This window comes from Lonchura striata, chromosome 5 (assembly GCF_050655825.1).
Source record: "Lonchura striata isolate lonStrDom1 chromosome 5, ASM5065582v1, whole genome shotgun sequence".
NCBI lineage: Eukaryota > Metazoa > Chordata > Aves > Passeriformes > Estrildidae > Lonchura > Lonchura striata.
This window is the reverse complement of record NC_140707.1, coordinates 26,601,961-26,621,137: the sequence shown is the minus strand read 5'-3', so window position 1 is coordinate 26,621,137 and position 19,177 is coordinate 26,601,961. Positions and strand designations below refer to the sequence as shown.

Below are 19,177 nucleotides of genomic sequence, written 5' to 3'. Positions count from 1 at the left end.
GGCTGAAGCAGGGAGAAACAGTAGAGCAGAAGATTTGTGTGTTATAGAGTCCTAGACTTTTAAATATAAAATAAAAACAAGATAAATACAGCAGTAATGAAACAGCTATTTTCTATGCTAGATAAATTACTAGTAGGTATCTAGGAGAACTCTTAAAAAAAAAGTAGAGAACTTCAGAAACCATTGTAGAAGACTGTGATTTCATTCATTTTTGTAGTGTGATTGTAGTGAGGGCAGGGAGGAATGGAAATAGGTTACTAAGATAAATTATTACAGGTGAATTGGGTTAAATGTAAGTCCAGAAGAATATGATCTCTACATATACAGTACTATTTCAAACATTTTGTGTGATGTTTTGATCACTGTTTCTTCTGGAGGAAGCTATTGGTAACCTTGTAAAAGACAGGGATTGAGATTCCTTCTAGTAAAAAATTATTGAAGTCTATTATTAATTCACACTAAAAGAGTATTTTAAATAACTTAGGGGATGTCTGCAGAGTAGGTACATACTGGTCACATTCAGAAATACTTTCCTTTTAGGACATGGATGGAAAAGCATAGGAACAGGACCAATATTTTAGTCAGCAAAGCATCAAGGATGCTCCTGGAAGAATATGGTATACATTAGTTTAAGGGACAGCTAGATATCTCTTTGAAATTATCTAAGAAAGTTAACACAAATTGAAGGTGGTATGAAGATAAGGTCAGAGACTGGTTTAATTAGAGATTTAATTAAGGATGAAATTTTGTTAGCTAAGCTGAGCTGGCAATTATCAGGCAATAACTTAGTGACTGGGGATCTTCCCTGTGCAGCCTCACATGAGGCTGAGGGAGCTGGGGCCAGAGTGTGTCTCCTCACTGTGCTGGTGAACACAGGGTGTATTGGACCCTGTGACATCCATGAACTTGCAGCAGCTTGAACCTTGATTCCTGAACCTGGATACCAGAGCAGCTGGAGGGCATTGTAAAAAACACAATTGATGCCAACAAAGAAAAAAAAATCCTTGTCTGGGGAAGTGTCAGAGCATATCCAAAATCTCCCTGGGCGTTGTCCCGATTCTTAGTGGTGCAGAAGGGAGAAGGTGACATGGAAGGCGTTTGAGAGGGCTCTCTTTGGCAGGGTGATGCATGTGCTTGTACATATAGACTCTTGCTTGCCTCCAGCAAACCTTGAGCTCAGGGAATTGTAAGCTTTTGTTACCCATTTTATACCTAAAAGAAGCAGAAGTCCTTCTACAATGAGAAATGCCATTTTCTTCTTCTTTGCTGTAGAAAACCCCCCTCTCCATTGAACCCAAGGAATTTGCACTCCCTAGTAAATAATAATTAGGTTTAGTGTAAAAGACTCGGTTTATTTCTTCCCCCCTCCCAAGCTTGCTTTCATTTCTTCAGAGGTTTGTTTTGTACTCAAATGAAGCTGCGAGATACACATTGAACAGGAATGAATCACAGTGGTGCTTTCATGGCACTGCTGAAGCTAATCACTTGGCTTGCTGCTACAGGCATCTGCAGGCACCTTGAGCTGTGCTACAGTAGTGTTCTGGCTCTGGAGGCCCAGCTATTTTAAATCATAATAGTGACACAGTGTGCATGCCTTCTTTCAAAGAGCCTGGGCAAGCCACGCTGAGTTGATTTTCTTGGCAAGCTGTGTACCTATAATTTTGTCTTATGTTTTGTAATGTTGGTATCTGGGCACAGAATCAAAAAGCTCCACTGAACATATAAGAAATTTTTTTTCCAAAAGAAAAACACAACAACAAACACATTCTTTGTTTGTAGATTGATAATATTCCTTCCAACAGCTATAGATGTTTAAGAACAAAGAAAGTTACCAGCGAAAATAAAAAGGGAAAAGAAACTTTATGATTGTGGGAAATGTTTTGAGGCTTTTTTGGCAAGACTGCCCAGGTGTTTTGTTAGTGACTTCTTTCTACCATGATTTTGGTTCTCTGGTAGTATTCTAAAGTGAGCGGGTTGCTCAGGACAGTGAGAAATAAACTTAAACCTTCTGTGAAACACCTGAAAAGCCATGCATGTGCTCTAATGAGCTGACTTAATCCAAGAGAATTGTCTAATGCTCGCAGTTTATTCTGTGCTGGTTTCCATTTTTTGTGCTGTTCAAGGATGTAAAAGTAAGATAAAAGGATCTAGTTCTGTTACTCCCCACTTCATGTCCCAATATATTGCCTGGTTTTCAGAGGTGGTGGAGACACTGTGGGGGCTCAGTATCACTGAGAAGTCAGCCCCTACCTTTGTTCTGAAAAGGAATTTGATGCTGTATTGCCTGTACAGGGCTGAAGAGGCAGCTGCCTTTCACAGAGAGGACACTGAGCACCTGAAAAGCTAAACCTACCCTTGCTAATCTCTATGAAAACAGGAAGAGTAGAGTTCAACAAGGTTCTCAAACAATCTGTAATTTAGGATAATGGTGTAATTAACCTCATGATAATAGCATGAAATGGATAAGCATGGATGGGGCTTCATTTCAAGTACAAACAGAAGACCCAACTTCAACTGCAGAGTAACCAAGAGAGACCTTTCTGTTCCTGTTTTCTATTCATTGTATGAAATTGGTAAATGCTCCCTACCTATGCTATTAGGGATGAAGCTGAGGAAGAGCAACTTCTGAATACAAAGTTAAAAAAGAGAATGAGTGAGTTGTTATTGGCAATTTTTTTGCTAGAGATCTCCCACAGTAGTATTGGAATATTACAGATTAGAACTTTCTGTGCATGGATTTTTTTTGGCCATCTCTATTTCCTATGCATCAGTAACCAACCTTAATAGCAATATTGAAAAATTGTGATCAAAAGTGTTCCTATTTTCTCAGTGATTCTTTATTTCTCAACTCTGAGGAAAGGGCTTTTCCCTACCATAGGAATGTTACCATGGTATGTTGTACCCATTTTTTTTCTCTTCTTGCTTTTTACCTTAGAGTTGTATATTTCTTGTGATTGCTGGTGCTGCTGATGCTTTCGCTAAGCATTCAGGTTTGACTGTTTCTGTCAAAGGCTTTCTGAAGTTATCCTTGGTTTCTAGAGGCAAGAAGAGGAGGACAGCTTGGTTTTGGTTCATGGTAGTCAGTAGACCCAAAGCTGCTCCAAAAGTATGTTTTGTTTCCAGGCAAGAAGATCTGATTTCAGAAAATTAGTCTCTCTAGCTAGTTGTAGGGAGGCAGATTGGTTAAAGTTTACAACCTCATTTTGTTTAGCCCCTGGAACAGGGCCATGGAGTCTCAAGTTTCCTGTATAAAGAGAGATCTGTGCTCGGTCAGAAGGTAACCAGGCAAGGTACGTGAAGGCTGCAGGGTGAACGACTCTTTCAACAATGAAATCAGTTTGGGGTCTTTAAGATCCCAGCAGTGAGTTGTCTCAAGACAGTGTTAAGCAGGCGAAATTCATAAAACTCTCAGAGGGCCAAAATAACCACCCTTGAGAAAACAAAACAAAGCTTCAGAAAACACTAAACAGCAAAAAAATTCCTACAAATCTGATAATCCTTATGAAGTTCTCTGGCTCTCAGGAAATCAGAGGAGGTGAGAGCTACTCATGTCTTCATTTCCTTCCCAGTGAGTCCTGTGTGCTTTGGCTGCTCACATGCATACCCTGGGCAAATGGTATCTCATGCAAAATATCTTGGTGCATTGTTGTTCTGGGAGCAAATGTACAAATGCACCTTGAGTTTGAGGATTAGGGATTTTAAATAGTCATTCCTGCAAACAGGATTCACCTTGTTTCCTGATGCTGAAGGTGTTACTATACTATTAGTAAATCATATTCATACATTACTCTAGAGCTCTCAGGCAGAAAAAAAAGACAGGACAAAAAGAAACAGACTCTTAGAAATATTGAGTTCAAGAAACAGCAAACTTAACAGCATTATGAGAGATGCAGTAGTGAAAGTTTGTGTTTTTATAATCTCATTTTCCTGATTCCATGAAATTAGTGAGGAAATGCATCACTTGTTTGCTTTGCTCATTTATCTATTGGTGCCCTGTTGCCTTTCCAGTAGCATGCTCTCTGATTCTTTTCTCTTGCAGTAATTTACAGAATAAATTCCATCAAGAAGAAAAGAAAATGTTAGTTATCTGATTTTCACCATCTTTCCACATGGTTTAGGGAAGTTTGTAAATTGTCTCAATGCGTCTAAGTCCATCCTTGAATATCAGCAAATTAACTCCCCCAGCACAGCAGTCTAAACTTTGCCACTTTCAGTATGTAGCTTTAAAACATTAGAAAACCTCATGTTAAGAAACATTAGAAAAAACCATTAGAAAAATGTACTTGAGCAGAAACATCACCAAAGCAATGATGGTTTACTTAGAAAACTTAGGAAAGCCCCAGTATTTCTGGAGTATTGGTGGGACCTTGGTTTTGGTGAAACCATGAGGCTGAGGCCTGAATTAATTTCATGTAATCTTACCATATTACTGGCACCCCTTTCCAGGCAGCTGAGAGTTTTTATCCTCAAGGCAGCTTCTGCAGAGAAGTGGGGTGAACCCAATCCTGCTGAGATGTGCAATGGGGAGCAGCAATTGCCAGGTGTCCCTGTGGGGTCCTGGCAATTTTCTGCTTTTTCTCATGTTAAAAGCAGCTCCATTGTGAGCTGGATTTTTGCAGGGATCTCCATAGATGGTTGTTCTTGCAATGAAACTTTTCCAGAAATGAGCATTTCTTGTGCTCTTTCCCTCTCAGTTTCTGGTTTTCTAAAGGTACATCTGATACAAAGCTGTTCAAATATTTGTCTTTAAACAAATGGGCTGGACAAGTGCTCAACATTGGGGAGAGAGCGCTGGATTTTCCTGGTATTGACTGATGCCTGCTTTGTTGTGATTTTTATGGAATACTAATTACTTTTTTTGTTCTCTGCTTAAGCTAAGTAAGAAACAGGTATAAAGTCTGGTTCACTAAGTGTGTGAGGTGATGCCAAGCGGTGTCAAAAAGTCCTTTTCTGACAACAATGGGCTGTTGTTCAGTATCCTCATGCAGGTTAACCACAGAGCTGCTCCTGAGAATCCTTCTGATTTATGATGACATTGTTGGCAGCAGCAGAAAGCCCTCTAGCAGTGCTTTCCACAGTGCTGTGTCAGCAGTTTCTTACATATACACACACTTAATATATGTATTTATAGCAGGGAATTCTGGCCCAGTTCTAGAATTCATCCTGTTTTTCTTTGCACTTGAGTGATGTTTATTCAGCAGTAATGTATCTACCTACATCTCAGGTTGCAAATTTAGTGTCTATATGAGTATCAAAACTGTTCTAGTCAGAACAGCCTTGGGAAATGAATGAAATTAATTATTTTGATCCTATGTTGCAAATGCCTTGCTAGGAGGAGTTCCCTGGGAGGGAAAGAAATTCTGGCTCTGCAGTGATACAACTTGTCTCAATAAAGCACATATAATGGTATTAGAGAAGCAGCTCTGAATTCACATATACAATAACTCTAGTGCAATTATTATTTTTCATCAGAACAGAGCTTCTGCTATGTTTGAAAGACATGACTTTTCCAAATTGAAGGGGGAAAAAAACCTTTAATCTGCATTTAGCAGAATTTGCATTAAAATGTTGCTTTCCTGTCGTATCATCCTTGATACCCTCTTTCTGCCTTTCCCTCTGTCTATCCCCCAGGAATTAAAGAAGCTCTGCCCTACTTTGGCTTATATATAATTTGTCCTTCATCTGTTTCTTTTTGCTGTTCTCTTGTGGGGCAAAAATCCTGATAAAAACTACACAAATGTAGAACTCATGAGATTTGTATCTTCAGCCTTTATCTGAATGTTTTTGAGGGTTTTGGTTTTGGGGTTTTTTTGGGGGGTTTTTTGGTTTTTTTTTAGTTTTGGGAGGCCCCTCAGTCTTTGATTTGTCTAGAACAAGCTACAGGTTTTTTTGTTCTGAGGCAGGAACATCATGAAATGTTTTGCCAATATTGAGTTACACACCATACAACAGCCATTTCTAGAAGGCAGCCTGTGGATTATGCTCAGGTCCAGTCAAGATCAATCAGTCACACAATTCAGGCTCTTAATCTTTTCTTCTAGTTTGTGAATGTATGGATAAAAAGAAGCGAAAACACATTTATTATTACATTGATATTTTATTGCATCTTGTAGGCAGTCAGTGCAGAGTAGGTGAAGGATAAACGATGACCAACAGGAGGGATAAATGCACAAGATCACAAGTGGGATGGAAAATACTGAGGCATTCCTGCTGCTGGCAGAGATGTGTGGGAATAGCCAGGCTATAGCCAGACTATGCCATGTTTAGCTCCAAATTCTTCCTTTGGGGACAAATCCCACAGCATTTCACGTGCAGGCACTGCAGGCCTGACCTTTTCTTCCATTATGTCACTTCCTACTGTGCTGTTGTCCAGGATCTCAATAGACTTCTCAAGGAAATAATTTAATACCACATGTTGAAGAAACATTTCCTTCTTAATTTTGCAAAGCCTACTGCAGTTAATATGTAGACATGCCTAGATTTGGGGTTCTCTGTTTTTTCCTAAAGGAATTCTTATAGGGTATGAGTGACTAATAATATGATGGATAAAAAAAAATAATTGATTGATTATCATTCTGCCTTTCTAAGGGTTAATTTTTAATAACTTGCATGACACAGTAGGATTTCAAAAAACACTGAGTTCTTTCATACTGTGGAATTATTCCTGGTCACAAAGTGCATTAAATGCAGCATAAAGGCTTCAGTAAATAGAATACTTCTTACTGTGATGCAGTTCTCAAGCTCACCTCAGCCATAATATTTTTTCCGGGTCCTTCCCACTCATCTTATTTCTCTTGTTTTTCTGTTGTTTACATTTGAATTGGAGGGCTTTTTTCTGAGTTTTCTGGGCTCAGACAGGATTAATTGGCAGTGCTAGGAAAGACTCCTGCACTCACCTGTGTTGATCTCAGTCTTGGCATCACCCCCACCAAGCCTGAATATTACATAAAGTGAAAGTCTTGGGGTTTTGCTGCTTGGGAGCATGGGCTAAATGATTGATAAGGGATACTTGCTGCTGGCATCTCTTTATTGGGAAGGTAAAACCTATCATTTTTTAGACAGTTATACTGTGGATTTCACATAATTAGCAAAAAATCACATTCTTTGCCCAAAATCTTGTCTTATCAGAATTAAGTTTTCTGCTTCAGAAGATGGAGGGCTAGAGCTTTTCCTAAAATGTCTTTTCTTTCATTTTTTTGGCTAGAAATTCTTTTTTGTTGACATTGCTCTTAGAAAAGACAATTAATTTGTCTGAGGTTTCAAAAAAACTTTGATATTCAACATTAAGGAAATCAGGCCCAAGGCTTGTACTTTTGCAGAACTACTGAAGAGTTACCATTTCACAGGAAGCATAGGATAGGCATACAACTCCTAATATATTTGTTACAACTTCTCTTATTATCTGAGAGAACATCTGATTCATTGTGCAGTTTTAAATATACATTTTGATGATTATTATAAAAGCTTTTACAATTAAGCATGTCAAATGCTGACTGAATGAGGAAATGCAATGCCCTCTTAAGACTTTCATTTTATGAGTGTAGAAAGTGAGTTTTGCTGTCTGTCTTTTAATAATTTCTGCTCCATTAATGCACTCTTGGTGAGGTGATATTCTTTATCAGTGAACAAGCAGTTTGCTGCATTGGGTAAATAGGGATGTAATTCCAGGAGAGCTTAAGAATTAGGAAGCTTGAGTGAAATGAAAAAACAGCTCTCTACTAAGAGTGCTTGTGTGTCCATATACATGTCTAGCTAAGTGTGAATTTGGTTTGGCTAGGAAAAATAAATAAGTAAATAAATATAGCTGTGAGTCCCTTGAATCTGTCCTGGGCCTCTTGGATTTGTCAGATAGCATATCCCTGTCCTCAGCAAAACAAAGTGTCTGCCACAGTCCCTGTGCCTGCTTGTAATCAGCCAGACAGTATCTGCAGAGGAGGATGAGATACAGCACAAATTAAAAAGCAAAGGGGAAGCCAGGACATAAAAGAGATAAAAGCAAACTTGCCATGAGCTGCTGTTGTGGGTACTTTTACAGCAATTCAGCTGAGTAAAGGCGCCAGGCTCTTTCCTCAGTATTCATAGAATCCCAGAATGGGTAAAGTTGGAAGGGACCACAGCGAGTGACCTGGTGTAACCTCCCTGCTCAAGCAGGGCCAGAGCACGTGGCACAGGATTGTGTCCAGACAACTCCTGAATATCACCAGTGAGGGAGAATCCACACCCTCTCTGGGCAGCCTGTTCCAGTGCTCAGTCACCTGTCCCTTCATCCAGGTCATGGATGAAAAACTCAGACAAGACTGGACCCAGTATTGAACCTTGGAGGACACCAGCAGGGACATTGATTCCAACTGTCTGGAATTAAGGATGGTATAATGCAGTGGTGCCTAAGAATCAGTCAGCTGTTTTCAAAATTGTTTTGTCTCCAATTTCTCATGTGTAAATCTCATTAATCTCAGTGTAACTACAAGCAGGCTCAAGGAAAAGGCAGTAAATTTCTGAGTCTGGAAAGCACCAAAAACCGAGCAGCAATAGCTGTTTTAACCCTTAATCTAATGAAGACATGCTCTTCTTTACATGCTTCCCTGAAATATGAAAAAAATAAAAACCACATGAATGGTGAAATTGAACAAAGGTAGAGTGTGAGCAGCAGCATAATACAGAATTGCTTGGCTTTTGCATGCAAGTTTGGCTGAAGCACAAGTGAACAATTACACATCTCTTTATTTAGGCTGCTTTAACCCACTGGACTCCACTAACCTTCCCTGCAGCAGATCGCTTTCTCCAACAGGTCTAGTACATTTAAGTTTAAGGTGTAGTACATTTCAAGGTTACTTGTTAATTTTTTTAAAATGTTGTTTGAAAGAGACTGTTCCCAAATTTAATGTTGCACACTTGGCTTTAATTCATCAAGGTACTTAAGTATGTGCCATGTGTAAGTATAAATGATTACTGTCCACTTCAGTTGGAAGTACTGTTGCTTTAGATTTATGTTCTGCTTGAGTAGCTTGTTGAACAAAGGTCTTCATTTGTAGTTAGGTTTCTCTTTTTTTTTTTCCCAAACTTTAAAAGCAGCTCTGACTTTACTGTTTTTGAAAAGCTTCCAGCTTTTACAAGGAGAATGGAATCACAACTGCCATGGCCTTTTGTCCCTGTATGTATAAATCCTGCTTAGTATGTGAAAGCAGAGGACCCTAACCACATGCCCAAAAATCCATGTATGTCTAGAAATTTTTAACTTTCTTATCTCTGGTGATAAGGACCAGACAATTTGCCAGGACAAAAACTTCAGATTCCCAAAGACCAGGTTGCTGTAATGAAATCAGGGCTAAACAACTTTATTTTTTGTGCCAATAAGTTACGCCTTATAGTGTTGACTGGTGAAAAGCAGCAGTCTCCTGTGTCCCATTCATTTATTCAGGACTCATGAGATTTCCTTCCAGTCCTTTACTCACCAATCATCACTATTGTATAGGATTTAGGAAGTCACTGATAAATCTCACATAACAGTACAGATTGATGAGAATTGGGTATGATTAAAGCTGGAAGTGCTTTTTGAGGTGTCTGCAAGGTACATCCATGTGTAATTTTTATCTTACTTTATGTAATGGAAAAGTCTTATCACATTTTAGTCTGAGGACCAGATCCCTCATAGTGAAAATAATTGTGAAGTTCTACTTAGAAAGAAATATGTTACAAAAGTAAGAAAGTCACCATTTTGGGGTGTGTAAGATTTAGAGTAAGGTGAGTTTTAGGCATCAGGATGGTGATGCAAGGTTTTCCAGGAGCCTTTTCTTCTCCAGACTGAACAACCCAACTCTCTCAGCCTGCCTTCACAGGGGAGGTGCTTCAGACCTCTAATCAACTCAGTGGCTTCCCTCTGGACCTGCTCCAACAGGTCCATGTCATTTTTGTGTTGGAGGCCCCAGAGCTCCAGATGGGGTCCCAGAAGAATGAAGTAGAGGGGCAGAATCGCCTCCCTTTAGCTGCTGGCCACAATTCCTTGGATACAGCCCAGGTTAAAGCTGGCATTCTGGAAGCATGCACTTATATAGAGCTTTTTATCCACAAACAGCCCAAATCTTTTTCTCCAGAGCATGTCTTGATCCATTCTCCACCCAGCCTGTATTTGAGCTTGAGGTTGTCTCAGTCCAGGTGCATCAAATTAATGGAAATGTTGTAGAGTGTGCAATCAGTGTAGGTTTACAGTGGAGGGAAAAACCTCATGAGCTAAATTATTATGAACTTTATGTATGAGTACCGAAAATCTTTAATTTTAAATGAAATCCCTATTTTACTGAAAATAGGAGGTTCCTTCAGCAGCTTCTTCCTAAAAATGAAGCCCACAAAAGCTTGAAATACTGAAAATTGAAAACAATAATAATTACAGCTATGAAATGGTAAATTCTGCATTTAATGTGATTATATCAATATGTCACTTCTTCCTAAGCCAACCATGACATCTCTTTCTTTAGTTTTCCAATGAAAGCATGCATCTGTGTGCTTGTACGTAATCTGGCATTTCTCCCATCTGTTCTCCAGATAATAAGTTGGGGTATTTTTTTTTCCTAAATGTAGTAATTCCTTGTCCATCAAAAATAGTTTTATTAAATACATACTGAGTAGGAGCTATGATGCTCAATATTTTTCACTGAATAGTATTACGTGAACATTTTCATAGCTCAGCCTCTGATCTTTTATAGCTGTCTTAGAGTCAAAAGAGAAAGATGGGAGAAAAAGTACAGCTAATTTACTAACTGCTGACAAAGTCTGCAGATATGCAGAGAATGGGAGTTGCTTCAGGAAGGGAGAATTTCCATTTTTACAGGGTGTTTCCAAGGGCACCACTTCTGCCGTCTTCCCCTTTCCGTAGTCACTTTGATTTAAAGAGCTTAAGTATATCCATGATTGCTTTGAGCCCTACTTCAGCTCACATCAAAGTGTGTAGAAAAACTGGCAATTAACTTTAAGGTTGTAGGATCATGACCTTGCTTCTAAGATCAGAAATAGGATCACAAGTAGCAAGTTAGGCAATGTTACACTTTGGGACAGTAGCACCTATAAAGCCAGTAAATTTCAGTGCTTGTATTCAGCTCTGAGGGGAAGTGGTCACTGATTTTAAATGTCTCAATATATTTTTCAGATTTTAAGTTATTTTTACATTATTTTCTAAAGCTATTTGAGAATTTTGTGTGCAGAAGTTTTAGTATGGCACTTTTCCCATCAGAAAAAAACGAAAAAGCAAAATCTCATTTCGCAATGCATATTTCATATTTGTAAAAGTACATTTTCGTTAAAACACTTAAATTGCATTTGAGGGATCAGTCTAAAATTCTGTTGACCAGGTAACTCTGACTGCTGCTTAAGTGCCATTTAGAATGTGCCCAGAGGTCAGCTAAGTCTGTGCTGGTATGTGCAGGTGAGCTGCTGCCTTATCTATTTGCAGTTAGGAAGGCACATCTTCATTCTCCCAGCCCATCATGCTGGCCCTATGAGTTTCTGTGCTAAGGGGTTTGTGTGCTGTAGGGCTGATTGGTCTGCTGCTTTACAGTGAATATATTTCAGCTAAAGAGCATGGTCTAAGATGATGAGGGGAGCTGACCATCAGAACTGCTTTTGCCAAGGGCAGATCTGTTGCTCCAGGTGCACACTGTGTAATGTCTTGCCAATCCCAGAAATAGTATCCTGATAGTGTCTATTTGACTCGTTCAAAAAGGAGTTTGTATTCAGGTATGACACTGTGGCACTTTGTGTTCAGGGCTGGTGTGTGTTTTGCCTGCAAGAGAAGTGCAGTGACCATCTCTTCTCCCATGGGAATTGCCATGAGTGGACTCATGACCATTTCTGTGCAAGTGTGAAGGCTGCAAGAATTAGATGCTGTTTTCAAACCCTTACACTGCTGTCTTGAGGAAAAGCTGCTTTTACTAGAGGAGGTGGAACACCACTTGAAAAGTTTTGGTTTCTTTAGTGATGTGCAATGCTGACATCAAAAAGTCCCTCACTTGGGCTTGATGTGCTTTTCATTAAAGCTCCTTGGAGGTCAAACAGTGCCAGACAGGGTCCCAGAGGCACTGAGCAGAGAACAGAAGAACTCTATGAAGTTTACACGACACAGAAACACTTTCTGCATATGGCTTTGCACAGAATATTCACTTTGAAATGTTTTCCTTACATAAAAATCACCATTTGTTTTTTTTTTTTTCAAAGTGCAATCACTTCTAAGGAGCTGTGTGATTTATTGTTTGTCCTGTATGTTTTCTTTGCTTTATAGAATATTTAATTAGCAAAAGTCCTTCTGTTTCTGAGCCTTTTGAAATAAGTTCAGGATCTCTCTGACAGCTGCCATTTTTTATACCCTGATACCATTACCTGCAGCAAATATCTGCTGCTCAAGCTTGCTTTTCTCTGATCCCACTCAGTCACGAAAGGCAGTGGTCTCCCTGCTTATTCCTTGCCTTGTCTGCTCTTTTTTTCTTTTTTCTTTTTTTTTTTTTTTCTTTTTGGAAGCCAGATGGTGCATGCCACTTGTAATTTGTGTCAAAACCAGTTAATACTGAACTGCTGCAGCACTTTTTTTGTATATTGTGGATCTCATCTCATAACAGTTGATGGCTTTCACAACTGATTTTGTTGTAGGACAGTAAGTGCATTCCGAAAGAAGCAGGTTCTCCATCACAGAGGCTGAACATGATAAGACAGCTCTGTCTTATGCTATCACTATAAAAACGATGTTTATCTCAGTACAGTCAGCAGTACTTTCTTTCCATAATCCAAACACAGAATGTCTTTGTGAGAGTTGGAGGGAGTTGTTACTTCTCTCCCCCTCTGGCATCTCAGTCAATGTTGAGAATCTGCATTGTCATCTGGTTAGCAACAACACTGGCATAAAACAGATTTGTTTCCACTGGGCAAAATATATAAAATTAGCTTTTGTTTTCATTAAATCTGTTATTTGGGTTTGCAGCATGATGGATGACGACTAATTCCAGTGCAGCTGAAAAGATTATTTTAAAAGACGGTGAACCACAACAAAGGCAAAAGCTTGTGTGGAAGACATGGTTAGCTTTGTGGCAGGAGTTGCATAAAAGAACAGTATATTCCTACATGACAACATCCTTTTCAGAGGGAAAAGGCAGGAAGATTAAATAGAGTGGATGTTACAACATGTGTTTAAAGTACTAAAGTAGGCTCCTTGCCTCAGTAACATATACTTTGATGAGAAGAATTTGAGATCATTTCAGATGATAGAAGGTGAAATGTTCATGGCAGAGACTACAAAGCAGTGACATTTCTTTTGCAGGTGCTTGAGCGTCAGTGTTTATTAGTCATACATCACAGGAAAATCCATTTTGGTAATGTAAATAACTGGTTGTGCATTCACAAAAGCAGAGTAAAGTTATAAAATCAAGATGTTGGTTGTAGCATTACTCTGTGGTACATCTAACATGTTTTCCACTCTGAATGGAGGTACTGGCATTTTTTTAGTATCAGTCTTACACGTGCTTAATTAGGTGAAGCACATTGCAGTTACATCATCTTAATTATATAAAAGAATTAAGAACCCAAGGACTGCATTGACAGTTAAATCTGTTTTTCTACCATTATATGTGTAGTATATGAGTATGGTACATTAAATTAATTGTTCTTGCAAGGCGCTAATAATTTCTTCTCTCTGATTATCAGAAAAGTGCCTTTCTTTCCTGCCTCATCCATTTGCAGGGGAAAAAATTGTATCCAGTTGTTTCTGTTCTGTGCAGTTGGCCACAGAAATTGTAACAGGGTTGAAAAACCCAGCCTATGTGACCCAATGTGTGTCACTGGTGGAAAAGACTCTGGAACCCTTCAGGATGGGATGGCAGGCTCTAATATCTTTCTAAAACTTATTATCCAAAAAGGTGTGTTATCAGCCTGAAAAAGAAACTCACACTATTCACTGGTCACCAGCATTTATGAAAATAGGACCTTGAACAGTCAGTGTGTGTTTGACCTTTTGACTTCCAGAGAATTCCTGGCAGCTTTGTCCAACCAAAGGATTGTTTACGCTGGGTGTATGAGGCATTCTGAGATTGAGCTGTGATACCAAGAAACACCAGGAGTAACTATGTAGATGATGCAGATTCAGTAAAAGAACAAAATAGACTTCAATGTATATGTAAAATTTGTAGCACACTACTTCAGGTATCCACATCCGCATCCAACTGGCAGAACTTCTGGGTAACTTTAGCAGATAGCTACATTTACCTGCATATCTTTTAATAAAGTAAATATATATTTTAAAAACCATATATATATACATATACATATATATTTATTTCAGTAATTGAATTGAGAACATTTGTGAGGGATGAAATTAGATCTTGCTTCCAAAAAAAATCGGTTTTTAAATCTTACAGCTTTGTTATGGTAGTATGTTTTATGTTACATGAATTACGCTCCTTAATGTGAATATCTGGAAGATACATTCACCATTGGATTTAACTTGCATTTTGGAATGTCCACAGAAAAAGGATCAGCAGAGCAGTAATAAAAAACAGGCATTTAGTACATTTTTTTCTGACACATCTGTGAGCAGTAAAGAGACACAGGGTTTTACCAGCCCTGAACATTCAATCATAAGTGAAACTTTACAACTGCAGTAACAACAGCACTGTAAAAACATTCACTGGATTGCCACAAACTCTCTACTTACTACTGAAATCCTTAGATAAATATTGAATGAAATTTCTTATTGCAAGGCATGGCAAAGGAAAACAAACACACTTTCATTTCCACTTCTTTCGCCTCCAAGGTACATCAGGTGACATGGAGGCATGTTAATTGAAGTTGATTTTTAAAGGCTTGATTTCCAGGCTCTGAGTTGCTACAGGTGTATCTCTCTTGTGGTTACTAGGAGTGAAGGACTGAGGTTGTCAACATAGCAAAAGAAAACATAATGAATACACAAAATCTGTGTATGTGACCACATACAGCTTCTGTATTTTTCTCTTTAGCTTAGCATCTCACAAACGCTGACAAGTTAATTTAAAAATTGGAGTCTGTTTTGTGTTTTGATAGTATTAGAAAAGGATGTTTATAAGAGAGGCTTTAAAAGATGCAGACATTCCCTGAGTTTGTAAAGATTCTGCTCTGCATGTCTAGGTAAACAAGGTTTTTGCTTCATAGAACCACAGGATCATTTAGGGCTGGAAAAGACCTTTAGGATCATCAAGTCCAATCATTAACCCAGCACAGCCAAGTGTACCATGAAGAATGCTGTCTTATTTATCTTTCTGTGGATTTTATTTTCTGTTTGGTTTGGGGTCTTTTCTGTTTAATCACATCTTCCAAAAATATTTTCAGCATTTCAGAATTGCAGTGCATTTTTTTTCTGACACAAGATGAAAATAACACTACAAAAAGAAAAGTGTGTACTGAAATACTGATATGAAATGTTTTCCTGTTTTATTAGTTGTGTTAATACCATCTGAACCTGCAGAACTAAATCCAAAGTGACTCTATCCATGAAACAGTTTCTGTGCTCTTCTACTTTTTCCTTAAGAAAGCCAAAGTAACTTTATGCTGTGCCCGTAATACTTGAATTTACTTAATGACAGGAAAGTGAGATATACACACCAGCAATTCGTCAGAGAGTAACACAGTTCACTGTTTTTACCAGTGAGACACACTGCAGTGAATATCTTTTATGGAAAGACCTTTGAACAATATCCACATCATAGGGAGTTCACCACAGTGTGTGAATTCTGGGATGAACAGGATTTTAATACAGGTTAGGCTGGAAACAAGTCATACAATGGCAGAAAATACGGTCAGAAATAGGCAATAAATGTCATTCTGTGCATTAGGGCCTGGATTTCCCAAGAAGTCTAACAAGCTTGGCTTGTTAATGGCCTCTGAGAGCAGAAGTGTGTATGAGGGATAGGGATCTGAGCACCACCTCACGGGCTATGATGAGATCTGTGCTTTGAATTGGAAGTGCCACTTCTAAGTTCAAAATGAAACACTGGCCTCCACACCATTCACCCATCCGTAGCACTCAGCATAGAGCCTCTGGCACATATCCACTTTGGGCAAGCCTGGGCAGGTTGCAGTAGAGAGAACTCTGTGTTTTGGTCCCAGCAGCTGATGCCTGCAGTTCAAAGGGGTCATGTTTGTTCCATCATGGAGCTCGTGTGGTACATCAGGTCCATCTGCTGCTCATTTTCTGCAGTGATGTTCCTTGTATAAGAGTTAAAACTTGAAGAGAGTAGTGAGTGGGAATGCTTGAAAAAATGTCAGCCTGCTTTCTGAAGGAAGAGTAGCTCAAGAAGAGGTTCTTCAGTATCTCTGGGTGCTTTTCAAGCTCCTGGCTTGGGACATCAGAGTTGCATACCTTGACATCAGCATTGCTTACTTCAGGACAGACAATGTGCATGCTAGAAACTGAATGAAGCTGAATATCTTCTACATTTAGCAGCAAGCACTGCAAAATGGGGCAAAACCTATGCATGTGCCTGTGGGCAGTGCCTTCTCAAAACCAAGTATAGGTTTTTGTGAGTGCATTGCCCACAGGTGTCTGTCATTCACAAAGCCATTCACAATAATGGGCTCAGGATTTATCACAACAGCAAGAGCAAAGATCAGAGATGGTAAGGGTTGACTGACCCAGATGTCACCAATGAATGAGAAGGGCCCAGGAAATGGGTGGGGCTTGTTGTGATCTTCTCATACAAGGTTATGCAGTGGTTCTTTCATTTCTGCTCTCTTTGCCTTCCATACTAGCCACTAGTTTTCAGAGTCTTGCCTTTCCTCAGAAAGTGTGATTTTTCATATTTTCTGGAATGAGTAAATTGCAGAGCCTGTAGTTTATTTGGCATGCTGCTTATCTGCAGCATATATTTACCAGCCCCTAGATCAGCTTCCCAGTGCAGGATCACCTGCCTCCTGGATTGTTCCTGCACTCAAAAAATATAGCAGTCAATTGAATAAAATCTTGTTTTGAAAAGAAATTTTGCATTAACATTAAGGGAATATGAAGACCCTAAAGTGAGGTTATGTTTCGTTTAGTTTGGATGAAGAAACTCTATAATGTATTTTTGTTAACATTTCCATATTAAGTCTGTCAGAGTATCAGGCTAATTTTGAAGATTTGTGAGCAATTAGATGGTGATGATAGGATAAGTAAAATGTGTGACTGAACTTGTTTGGTCAATAAAGGAAGGGATGAACTCTTCTGTTTGGTTTCCAGGTAGGTCAGAGAGAAGTAATTGCTGTGTTGCTCAAATCAGAAACCAGAACAGTTGTTTTGGTGTGTTTAACCTCAACCACACGCAGCCCATCCTCATAGTAACCTCCCCATTTGCTTATGAATAATACCTCATCAAAGAGCCAACTGGCCACCATTTTATTATGAATTCTAAAATACAACATAAAATTAGTAACATCAAAGAGACCACTCAAGAAACTAAGGCTGGCCCTACCTACCGCATGCAGAGGTTGTGTTTCTGTTAAATCTAGCTTCAGGTGGCGATGCTGAGTTTGCTCCAGAGAGGCTGCCTCAGCTCACAGTTTCTCTGACCAGAATAATCCTTAGTTCTGAAAGATTTTTCATTTACTTGAGTGATTGTTGCATGTTATTGAAAATAAATTCTTTTTTTTTTCACTTTCTTGTTCAAAATGGGGAAAAAATTGACATTAGTCTGTACTTTTAGTATTGTTGTTTTATCTTCTTATAGAAGAGCCCTGCTGTGCAGCATGCCAAGCATGTCTTGACTTTCTAGGAGGATGACCTCTCTTTTCTTCATTTTGCCTGTCCATGCAACCAAGAAAACACCACGTTCCTTGCTAAAACTAAAGTAAAGCTAAATGCTTGCTGCTGTTCATTCTTTTTAGTGTAGCTTTAAAACTACACCACTACATTCATCAGAGTTTCTTAAGGCAAAGGCATCATGATAATATTGAAGAATACTTTTTTCATGTGTTAATGAGTTTTATTTTTAGATTAAGAGTAAATGGGAACTGGCATCTATTAGATGAACATAAAAATGAAAGAGACTAAATATTTTGTAGCACTGCACCTACATTTGGCAATAGCAAGACACAAAGAAATTTCCCAGCTGGTGTGTAAATCTCACAGAATCCTGGCAAGTTGTAGACTTCCCTGTAGATTTGTCAGAGCTGTAGGAAGATTCAGAGATACTCAGTACATATTGTCCTAAAAATTTTTAGAAACACAAGAAAATTTTTAGAATTCATTGGCAAAGAGAAATAGAGTGGCAGTACAAGGAAACTCCTTTAGGTTACATGGATGCTGAAGGCACAAGAAACCATATTGTAGAAACTTGGACTTTAATAATGTGTGACAAAGCTATGGTCAAGCCCTAGTCAGTCAGATATCACTGGCAAAACTCCTGTTTAATTCAACTACTTGAAATATAACTCAAAGCTGAGCATAATAAAAATTAAGGCATATTTTGGAAAAGCAGTATAACATACTTTATATTAAGAATTGTGTATTTACTGATCCATCAGTGTTTCAAATCTCTCCCAAAACAAGTATTTTGTGTGTACCTTGGTGTCCCCAGGAATAAGAAAACTCATAAAACTTTATGACTATTTTATAACACTTTTAAATAAGTGTGTTAAAGTTGCATCTTTTTTCCCTGATGTGGTCATTTCTAGATTCCCTTGCCAACTCAATTTGATCTTTGATTTTGGTATTCCTCCATGACTTTTTTGGGTTCAGCAAACACAAAAAAAGGAGGGAATCTTTATCAAAGTATACATGTACACCAGCTTTACCGCCTCATCTCTGGAACATTCTTCTAGCCCAGCTGGTAACTTGGAGAAAAGGCTCCAAGGAGAAGGTTCAGACCCAGTGGTTCTCCAGCCTTTGCTGTGGACCTGGGATCTAAACCCCTATGATACAAGTTTTGCTATTTTCCTGAAATTTTGAATTTAAAAATAGATTTTTATAGAAGGGAACATTCTTGCTTTTTTATCTGGAAACGCTTCCAGCATCCCCTACCAAAATTTTAAGGTAGGATGAAGTGCCAGAAGATTATGCCAGACACCAAAACAGTGCTTTTTAGTCTATGAAGGAAAAAATTATAGGCCTCTGGCTTGAATGGAGAGGACTAGGGGCAGGGGGTGGGGGGAAAGAGAGGTGATAGATTTACAATGTCAATGCAGCTCTGTATAAGTG

At 38.8% G+C, this 19,177-nt stretch overlaps 1 protein-coding gene and 1 long non-coding RNA gene across 6 annotated transcripts in view; one reads left to right on the top strand and one right to left on the bottom strand.

Annotated features, from left to right (window-relative positions):
• The window catches only part of LOC146767311 (uncharacterized), a 49,119-nt gene extending 32,628 nt beyond the window's left edge, over positions 1 to 16,491 (bottom strand). The window contains exon 1 of the long non-coding RNA XR_014955974.1: positions 4,423 to 16,491. This is a non-coding gene — a long non-coding RNA (uncharacterized LOC146767311). The remainder of the gene's footprint in view (positions 1 to 4,422) is intronic.
• KCNQ1 (potassium voltage-gated channel subfamily Q member 1) overlaps positions 1 to 19,177 on the top strand; it is a 332,319-nt gene that overhangs the window by 243,249 nt on the left and 69,893 nt on the right. The gene's annotated exons all lie outside the window — the stretch shown is intronic.